The sequence below is a fragment of the Schistocerca serialis genome, unplaced genomic scaffold (genome assembly GCF_023864345.2).
Source record: "Schistocerca serialis cubense isolate TAMUIC-IGC-003099 unplaced genomic scaffold, iqSchSeri2.2 HiC_scaffold_1420, whole genome shotgun sequence".
NCBI lineage: Eukaryota > Metazoa > Arthropoda > Insecta > Orthoptera > Acrididae > Schistocerca > Schistocerca serialis.
This window is the reverse complement of record NW_026047648.1, coordinates 6,095,614-6,106,795: the sequence shown is the minus strand read 5'-3', so window position 1 is coordinate 6,106,795 and position 11,182 is coordinate 6,095,614. Positions and strand designations below refer to the sequence as shown.

The following is an 11,182-nucleotide window of genomic DNA, read 5'->3' as shown; positions in this document are numbered from 1 at the left end:
GCTGGGATAGCCGTCTGAGGTGTCGGTTCACGTGGTGGCGTGAACTAGTATCCGAACTCTGTTTGGTAACGGCGATGTCCCTTGGCAGACCACACGGCGTTTACTCACAAAACTGCCGGAAGCTACCCAATCCCGCGCCTCAATAGGTAGAACCCACGGGCAACGGGCACTTTCTGGTATGCAGGAGATGTGTGGTAGAGGATTGCGCAAGCGACCTCTGACAGTAACTCGTCAATGTGACAAGAGAAATCTTGTTAAAACGAGTACCCCTTTAAAGGGAGCCATGGGGTAGCTGCTGGGGTAGTCGTCAGAGGTGTCGGTTCACGCGTGAACTAGTATCCAAGTTCTCCTGCGGGAGATACGATGAGCCCCTTGGCAGACCGCACAGCAGTTACCCATAAAGCTGCCTGTTTTCTACCTCATCCCTGGTTATCGCCTTTTTCCAGGGCAACGGGCGACTCAGGCAGTATAAGATGTGCGGTAGAGGACCCGAATTTAAATGTCCTCGGCGGTTACTCGTCTAACGTGGCGGGACTAAATGCCAACACGAGTAGTAATTATTATTATTATTATTATTATTATTATTATTATTATTATTATTAGCAGTATGTCAGAAAACAACAACAATTAGGTTGTAGACTTTCCCTATGTGTGCTAGACTGCTGTGTAAATGAACACAGGCTATCATATATCACTAAACAAAAATATTATCAGTAAACGTTACTACAGAATTATTTCATGGAACAAATGACAAATTTGCAAGAAATTTGTTTCTTTCTGTATAAATTTGCAACATAACACACCTAAAATCATTGTAAAACTGATCAGAAAAAATATAAAAAATGGGAGACCTAATCATTTCTGAGAGTGAAGTGATTATGATCATCATAGTTTTAGCAGTGGTGATGGCTTGCCTTTGTCTTCGCTTGCCACTAATACATGGAGTAAAATTTATTGTGGTAGTACAAAGTGTCCCAACTTCAATGTTTATGTTGGTGTAATGGGCAAATTGGAAGATGAAGGTAGCAACATGGCACAGCATAATTTGCTTTCTGTTTTTCGGTTATGATTTGATTGAACATTTAACACTTCAAACTAACTTGCATGCCACCTAAAAAGCCACACGTGTAACCAAAAACAAAGTGTTTTTCTAGCAAATAATATTGTCGTGGGAATAAAATGCCCCCTTAGTTACTGTGACACTTGATCTTGCTGTAAAGAGTTGAGGGACAACTGTACAAGTTCACTCATGCCCCTAAAAAGTTTTGGAGGGCTACTAACACACATCCATTTCAACAACGACAACATGACGCCACGAAGAGAGTCTACAAATTATGGTATACTTTTATAAAGTAAGAGCTACGTTTGACCACATCAAGCAGTTGACGAATGCAAGGCGACATTCAAAGGTAGTATTATTTATAAATAATACGTGCCCAAAAAACCCACCAGGAGCGCATTTACAGTAAGGCTTCAGGCCGATGAATAGTTTGTGATTTTTAAGTGTACACTGCAAAAATAGATAGAGCTGAGGATAATTTAGGGCAAAGAGCTGTACCTGACTTGTGCTAGGGTCTGGAAACGGAAGGTTACCACACGATTTCTGACAACTGCCTTACAAGTTTGCCACTAGCAGAAAGCTGAAACAACATGGGATACACAGTTGTGGTACCTTCATGTGTGACCACAAAGGTTTGGCACAAATGAAGCACGAAGAACTCAGTAGAACGGAATCTAATTGGCCAGTAAGGAATGATGGAATATCCTGTATAACAACGGAAGGACAATTTTTTAACTACGATCAATTCTCCAGATGACGTTTCTGTCGTGAACAGAAACGAGACTGACGGCAGCATGAAGCAAATTTCTTATCCTGACACAGCTAACACATATCGTGCAAATACAGAATGCACTGAAAGCTGACACCGTTCTATACAATTGACAGAAAATCGTGAAGGCCGCGATTAATATTTGTTTCTGTATTTTGTCCATTTATCAGTTGCGATGTATACCGGTATGAGATTACGACTAGGAATTTAGAGTTAACGTTTTAACTGGTTAAATAAGTACTAGAAATGTGACAGGTTTACCACGTAATACACCACACCCCGACAGATTCAAACGACAGGTGCCGACAGAAAGGAAAAAGTCAGAAGCGACACACACACACACACACACACACACACACACACACACACACACACACACTGCAGCAGGGGCCACTAAAATGTCGTGCAAACTGTGGTACGAAAAACCACTTAAAACACGATGTATACTTATGCTTGTCACCTGACAAGACCGCTTTCATTCTTTTCCATAATTAGTTATTTTGAGTCTATCCAGGCTGTGACGTACGTTTTCTACTCACCGTGTATATCTCTAAGATTTGCCACAGTGGTTTCACACGTAGCCAACCTCCAATATTCATTCGAATGTGTAAGAATGTAATAAATTCAAATGTTTATTTCCTTACTCTGTATCTGATTAAATTTAATAAAATTCCACCTGAAATTCAGCAGTTTGATGTTACGTTCCATAAAATGATTACCAGATACGGCAAGGTAAGAGCACCACTTGTCATTAACAGCCCCGCCTTCGCACTCGTGCGGCTGCAGACCGGTGCATCACAATTTGCCAGAGACTGTGACCACATACTGGACACTGAGGTTGTCGTCAGGCACCATCTCCTCCGTGAAGTGTACACGGGCGAGCTGCCGCAAGGGAAGGGGAGTGGGAGTGGGCAAAACTACTGCCAGCTGCAGACAATTGTGAGCTCCCTCTCCACAAGGAGGCTCGTCAAGACTAATCGGTCCTGGGTTCGACACCGGAGGACGTGGCAGACCGTGCAGTGCCGGCCTCACGGCACGTGTACTCTCGCCTGACGGACACCGCCGTCGAGCCGATCTCCCGGGGCCTCCCCGGACGTCTGGAGAACGGAAGACTGACGAGACGGGGCGGCTAGCTGCCCACAGCCGACGGCACTAGTTTTGCAGTCAGTCGAAGAAAAAGAATCGAGTTTGCATAAAATTCACACTTTCGAAGTAACGGTTTGAGACGACCCTCAAGTTTCCTTCCATCCGTGATGCAGTAATGTAAATCTCACACGGTCCACAATCGGCACCGTCAATACACGTGTATTTTGTCGACAGACACACTCCGTAAATGATTTCTTCTTTGAAGGTATTTTGAAATTTTCATATCCTCGTGCAATATTTTTGAAGTCAGTCTCGTGATTTACAATCTATAGTGCTGATGACTTAATGCAGATATGGGATAGACATGTAGAGAGAGAGACTATCAGTTCCACCGACAAAATCCGAACGTGAAGCATTGTGCTTCCTTCTAGAGACACTAATATTCCTAAACTGACTAACGTCGCCACTAGGTATATCTCGCACATGCACTGTTTTTATGTTTGTACAGGGTGGCGCAGGGGAACGGGAAATTTTGAACGTTACAGTTGGCAGCACTGTAGCACCGGCAGATGTTCGAAACTTTGCACAACTGATGTGAACGCATTGCCATTTAGTAATCGTGGAGAACTGGACTGGTGCGGAACGTGCAGTAGCCGTGAGGGCATTTTACAAAAATGGTGATAGTGCGACTGCCGCACAGAGAACATTCTGACAGCATTGCCAGCTCGGACGTCACAGACGCGTCCCATCTGCGCATGCGATTACAACGTGGGTGTGTAATTTTGAAGAAACAGGATCTGCCTTGAAAAGAAACCTCCAGGTGGCATTCCGACGGTACGTACCCCAGAGAACATTGCAGCTGCTAGGGCTGCAATCGAGAGAAGTCCTCGCCACTCCGTTCGACAGCACGCATCTTCGCTAGGGATTAAGCGATGAAGCTTACGGAGAATACTGCACGAATTAGACTTCCATCCCTATAAGTTTCAGATTGCGCAACACTTACACGAACACATGTGGAGTTTAGTAGCCAGATATTGGCTAAAATCAACGAGGACGCGAATTTCCTTGGTAACTTATGGATATCAGACGAAGCCCATTTCCACCTGAACGGATTCGTGAACAAACAGAATTTTCGTTATCGGGCACAGGACAATCTTTGTGAGTTTCAACAGCGACCACTACATAGCGCCAAGGTCACAATACGGTGTGCTGAATCATGTCACGGTGTTATCGGCCCTTATTTTTTTGAACGTGAGGATGGTAGTGCAGTGACAGTAACATCCGCTCGATATGTTGAAATGCTTCTAACATTCATTACACCGAGACTGTACGAGCTTAATGTTAACGTCGAAAACGTGTGGTTTCAGCAGGACAGAGCCACGTCACCCACTGCTCGACAATCGATGGCAGCAGTTCGTCAATTGTTTGGAAGACGCATTATTTCATGTAACGGTGACATTGCACGGCCTGCGAGATCCCTTCTTCCTGTGGGGATATCTTAAAGGCGAGGTGTACCGTACACGTCCTGCAACAATCCATGAACTGAAGGAGAACATTGAAAATGAAATCACTGCCACTCCCCGAGATTTCCTACACCGCGCATTGCAGAGTTTTCGTAACAGGCTGTTAGAGTGTGAACACCGAATGGGAGCACATCTTTCCGATGTCACCTTTAAAAAGTAAAGAGACATTTTTGGACATTTTGATTGTTAAGACATACTGAATAATGGCATACTGAATACGTTCACTTTCGTTAATAAACTACTAGTTTTATGAATTTATTCATGGAAATGACGTTATTTCCCCCCCCCCTCCCCCCTGGGGGGGGGGGGGGGGGGGTGCACCAAAGTGTTATCCACCTTTGCGATTGTGGCCAGTACAATGAACAGCTTTCCCTGGTCTGCAACCAGACAGTGGAACCCGGTACAGTGATGGTGACTTGTCCCGTGTAACACAGTTCTGTCATACGATGCTGCAGATAAAACCCTGGTGCTAGGCCAGCAACATAGATCAGAAAACGCGTGGTTGGCATATCAGAGAGTGAACGTCAGACACAAAGCTGAGGAGAGTGTTTTTAGTAGTAGGGGCGAGTTATTTTGCGACTGACCTCAGACGTGATGCGCTATTTTTGACGAGTTTCTCCAGTTGGGGGCGGCAGGGGGGGGGGGGGGGGGGGGAGCAGTTGCTGTTGGGCCGCAGTGTTCTTTAATTTGGTAACTGCACTGTCAGGTGGGAATGAGATGACTATTTACGACTAAAGGCACCGAACAGCCAGGCCGTCAGTGCTCTCGTGTTAATGATGTACCGACGAGCACAGAGAACAATCTTATTTCAAAAAACGGCAATAAAATGGAAAACCGAGTTGCATTCCCCTTCGAGAACTGTAAGGCAACCACAATAATGTGAGCTGCAGGAAAGCCCGTAATAAAATCCCGACGAGATGCTGCACGACAACTAGATGAAATAGTGGATGAAGTACCAGTAAAGACATCATTAACAAGGAGTCAGGTGTGTGTCGCTAGGTGACTACTTATAAATAATCAGTGACCGAGCCACTCTGTGACACGTTAAAATCTGACATTCTATATTTGGGAAAAATTTCCGGAAATCAGACAAAATCTTGAAACACGAACACTACTCGCCTCATTATCAGTTACAATAGAGGGCAAGTCCTACGGGAGAGCCAGATCGACACTCGTATCGACATATAACACACACTCAAAATACCTCATGCTGATGTCTGTGTCCCACATCTGTGAGAAGCTGGGGGCAGTCTTGCATCTTAAAAAGAAGCCACGTGTCAATGTAGAATGTTCCACTACGAGCTGTATAACGGTTACTCCTTCAGACCCTCCCAGGTGGAAGGAAGTAACCCAAGGACACACTGAACGTTTTACAGAACGTAGTTCATTACTCCTCACTTTCAACAACTGAAAGTCCTGCCGACACGTGGCCTTCCCGGTCAGAAATGGGGGGACAGCGTACATGGGGAGGGGGGGAGGGGGGGATCTACAGTGAGCGAGAGTCTGAAGGGAGCGAGCCTCCCCGGCAGCCGCAGTGGTGAGTTCGTTTCCTCGAATCCCTACGTCCGGGAAACGGGCAGGAAATGGTCCCCTCGTCTCGCCTTTAAGGTGAAGGGGAGCATCCAGCACTTCTCGCAGGGTATAACACACTACCAAAATTTCGAAGACTAGCCATTCCGTACCGGCGGTGGCCACATCGGGGACTAGGCATCGAGTCGTGGCAGAGCACGCAATGCCTCCGAATTGGGTCACGGTCAATTCCACGTGGGACCTGTCAGTTCGAGTTGGGACGTAAACTGCGGCACCTCAGAGTTTTGACCGAGTGCCGTCCACAGAGGGCCCGCTTGTCAGCAGAGGACAGCACGGAACACCACAGTTGCAAATGTGGCGAGCATTTTAAGCGGCACTGTGGAATTACACGCTACTGCCCGTCTCGAGATCGACAGTCATGTGTCGAATGCAAATTTCTGAGGTTACACACCGAGCTTTCGATCACTACTTTGTCTGTAATTGCGAGTTTACTAGGGGGCACAGTAACTGGAATTTTTATTTTGCATTTTATTGAACCCTACATTTACAGTATTTTAGTCCCCTTCAAAGTATCATCCGTGTGCAACGGTACACTTAGCCCGATGCTTTCGCCACTGCCGGAAACAGTTCTGGAACTCTCGTGGCAGGATACTGTTCGAAGCCGTCAGTGCGTTTTCTTTGACGTCATCTACATCACCAATTCAGTTTCCTTTTGGACTTCGCTTCGTCCGTGAAAATAAAAAAAAAGTCAGACAGAGTGAGATTGGGTGAGAGGGTGGACGAGGGACAAGCACCGTGTCACGTTTTGCCACAGACTGTCGGCCTGTCGGAGCTGTGACGGCTGGAGCATTGTCTCGCTGGAGCAACCAGTTCCCATTTTTCCCCAGTTCTGGCCATATTCACTGCACACACCTTCGAATCTTCCTAACACATCCTCATAAAAATATCGGCTCACAAACTGTCTGGAACAACACACTCCCTGTAAACAATTCCATTCATATCAAAAACATAGATAAACACTGTTTTCATGTCGGGCCGTGGCAATGTTCGAGTTTTCCACTGGCTCCGCACTCGCTTTTACTCCTCGACTCCAGATTGTACCCGTAGTACTGACTCTCATCCGGCAGTTGGACAGTTTTGCATTTCACTCTTCGAACCGTGGCAAACATTAACGTGGTTTTCTGTTCAGTCACCTGCGAGTGAGCGAGGAACAAATTTTGCAGACTCAGTCTCGTGTGCAAATCTTCAGTTAAGATTTACTGGACTGTGCTCCGTGACACTTTTCTTTCCTGAGAAATTTGGTCAATGGTCCTCTGAGAATTGCTAGTTTGATTGATTGTGGCAATCGTTTTCATCATTTCTTGATGTCTAAGTACAACCACAGTGTGGCACTTTTCAGTCGATGTTTTGCGAGATCTGAAATAAGAGAACCACTCTTAGCCCTGCGATTTCTCCAAAGCATCGTCACTAAAGGCTTGCCGAAGCATCCCAATAGTCTCTGCTGCAGTTTTCCCCGACAGGAAACAAAATTTCATGCAGACTCTCTGCTCGTTGTCAACCGTGTCATTAAATGCCAAGGGAAGCGAACAGAAACACTAACAACAGAGCACAACAAACAAACCACTGAACTCCAACTGATGCCAGCTTCCTGAGCCACGTGGAATACCCCTAACCAACACCACCTAGTACCACAACACGTAACAACAAAGCGTGCACATCCAACTGCAGCATTCCAGGTATTTTTTGATCCCATCTCAAAGTTTCAGTTTTCACTGTGGTTTATCAGTGTGTAAATTCACAGGTGAACCAGTAACACCGCTATACACTCAGTCATTAAACAGAATTTCAACACCAACAGACTTGTTAACAGTTTTGACAATCAATTTTTGTACGTGAAGTTAATAGATGGTTTTAGTGAATACATTTACATGTTGAAATGAAAATTTGTTTTACTCAGATATCTTCAATCACATTAAATAATATGCAAATCCCCGCTTAAGGATCTACGCCCGAGGCCACAGTTCAATTTGAAATTCCGCACATTAAAATTACAGGATATGCCTCAAATACGTGGCCTGCCAAAAATTAATTTTCTGGGTTAGCAAAGGTAACCCTGAACAGGGGATTTTGTAGGGTGCTTCCCAAGTCAGATGTAATGTGGAACACCACCCTCTGACATTACTTTCAGTTCTACAAATGTTGTCAAGTAATTCTGTTTAACCTCAAAATCTCCTTCCCCATACTGGACCAAGTTGTCAAGTCTTACACGCTGCTCACAGTACTGGGTTTTTAGCGCGTAATTGGCACGGTTATAAAGACTTTCAGATTTTCCACTGCGGCAACACATTTCCGTGGAAAATAATACGGCAAAGGAGCAAGACATCGAGAAGCAGATTCAAAATGCACAGGGAACGGAGACGCGGCCAAAGTCCTCGAGGTCTCTGCCAGGGGAACAGACGCGAACAACCGGCGCGAACGCGGCTACACTCCACCGCACTGTACAGCGGAATTCTGCCGCAGTCGGGGGCCGATGTCAACATGCAGAACAAGTGGCAGCAGGGCGGCCTCCACATAGCGGCAGGATACAACAGACAGGGTGCCGCAAAGCTCCTGCCGGTCCCCAGAGTGAACAGAGATGTGAGGGACAGCGAGAGGCAGGCAGTTCTGCAGACCACTGCGGCGCGTGGTGAAGCGGCCGCGGTGGGAGTGACACTGCGGGTGGGTGTGGTCGAGTCCGCGGCCGCCGGTGACTGCTGCTGCTGCTGCTGAAGACCTCTCCAGCTCGCCATAGCCTACAACAGGAAGGTAGTAATTGACACTCTGAGGGGGATTCATGCCATGTAACGCAGGCCTGTGATACGATGCTGTAAGTAAAACAAATAAAAGACTGGTATGCCACACATCAAGTGCCACCAAATTACTGAAATATGTATCCACTCCTCTTCCCCCCCTTCCACACCCACCCTTTCTCCTCCTCATACTGTCTTCCTTCCACACGTGATACTTCCTGAACTACTGCCTTTGACTTTGTTCAAAAATCTCTCGGGCTTTCCGAACAGAAGTTCGTGTTCACACCTCTCGAATATCAGTCATTAACAGTTGAACCTTTAGGTGTTTTTCGGTGGTGTGCACAGACTGATCTGTTGCATAGCACGAGGTCTAATCTGACTGCAGTTAACGAAGCCAACGAACGTGAATACGGGATATAGTGTGTGGTAACAGGAGTGATCTGTAGCACGTTTCATCACAATAACTGAAACTGCAAAGTAAATTCAGGAAAGCTGTATCGTAACAGACACGTCTGCGACACGTATTCCAATACGTACTAGGTGTACAACTTTGCTTTTGCCGTTTACCGATAGGTGGCGACAATGGGAAGTAGTGGTCGAAAGAAACAGATCGCAGATGTCAGGCAGTTAGCTCGGCCCTCGGTCAACATAACCTCGTTCAAACATTAGTCGATTTGTGTCTGCACCATAAAGTTGTTCTGGATTGAAAATGTCAGTTTACGAGCCTAATTCTAGTCATTTGCGGGAGGTGTTACTGTTTAGTTTCAATATGAAGAGAACAGCAGGTTAGTCTTATTGAACGCTCTCTATTATGTACGGTATAAGTGAAAGAACGTTTCGTGAGTGATTTTAACTTCGCAGACCGGCATAGCGGTGGAAGAGAGAATGTTTTCGAAGATGCAGAATTGGAGACACTGCCGAGTGAACACTCGCGTCAAACTCGGGAAGAATTGGCACGATTAGTGGGAGTGACACAGCGAGCCTATTCAAAACGTCTCGAGGCTATGGGCACGATTCAGAAAGTAGGAACTTGGAGTCCCGTGTGAGCTGAAACCGAGAGAGACTGAATGGCGTTTGTGAACAGTTGCTTCAGAGGCAAAAAACGAAAGGGATTTCTGCATCGCATTGGGACTGGGGACAAACCGAATATTCACAGCTCAAAGATCGTGCTCTGCATTTGGTGGGACCAGCTCTGTGTCGTGTACAATGAGGTGTTGAAACCAAGTTAAACAATCACAGGTGCTCGTTATCAAACACAATATGTTTGAGCAGAGTGTTCGAAGACAAACGGCCACAATACAGTGGGAGGTATGATAAAGGGATTTTGCAGTATGACAACACTCGACCCCACATTGCAAAAGGGTCAAAACGTACTTTGAAACGTTAAAATGGGAAGTCGTACCCCACCCGCCGTATTGTCCTGACATTGCTCCCTCTGACTATCACCTGTTTAGATCAATGGCGCACGGCCTGGCTGACCAACACTTCAGATCTCACAAAGAAGTCACAAATTGGATCAATTCGTGGATCACTTCAAAAGATGAACCATTTTTTCGACGTGGGATTCGTACACTGCCCGGAAGATGGGAGAACGTAGTGGCCAGCGATGGAAAATACTTTGAATGATACGTGTGTAACCAATTTGTTTCATTAAAGCCTCAAATGCCGGGGGAAAAAAATGGCAGAAGCAAAGTTTTACACCTTGTATTACTCACGTATGTTGCACATAAATTATGAAAAATGCATCAGGGTACCAATTGAGTTTGTTGCTGTATACAGCGACCTGGAATTTGGCCTCGAGGAAATCTACGGATCACAATGGACAAATTAATGAAATAAAGAACGAAACGAAAAGGGATCCATTCTTACCGTGTCGACCGGCAACGAAGCGTCCAGCGATTCTTCCATTGCGGCAACAAATAGGCTGACGATTAATGTTCACAGGCGTCAACTTCTCCGATTTGGTTTGTGCTGCAGGGAACTGTTCGTAAACAGATATTTGAATCATTAACATCTTAACAGCAAATTGAACATTTTAACACAGATTGATTTCACATTAATTATCATTCACACACAGATTCACACTAATTTACATAGTTGTCTTAACTATGAATTGCCAGTAAACATGTAATCATCACATTTTTTGTTTTCTGTTTTTATTGAGCACAAACAACTGGACATGCTTCTAAGATATAAAATATTGTCAAGCCAAGTACACGCACAGCATTTTCTACGCATCTGCATCCACTGTCACACACTAACAGCAGTTCAACACTGAATACATTTTAGTAATATGTATTTAAATCCAAATACAGTCCAATTGCATACATATGATGACAATGAGGCAGCTACCCAAGGGATAAGCAAAAGTCAGTAATTGACAGTGCCACACTACATTCAATCATTCTCTGCTCGGCAGTCTGGA

At 45.4% G+C, this 11,182-nt stretch overlaps 1 long non-coding RNA gene across 1 annotated transcript in view; it reads right to left on the bottom strand.

Annotated features, from left to right (window-relative positions):
- Window positions 1–7,899: 7,899 nt before the first annotated feature.
- Window positions 7,900–11,182, bottom strand: part of LOC126442996 (uncharacterized) — a 29,219-nt gene continuing 25,936 nt past the window's right edge. Inside the window, exons 3-4 of the long non-coding RNA XR_007581801.1 lie at window positions 10,627–10,738; window positions 7,900–8,760 (exon numbers count right to left, since the gene is read on the bottom strand). This is a non-coding gene — a long non-coding RNA (uncharacterized LOC126442996). The remainder of the gene's footprint in view (window positions 8,761–10,626; window positions 10,739–11,182) is intronic.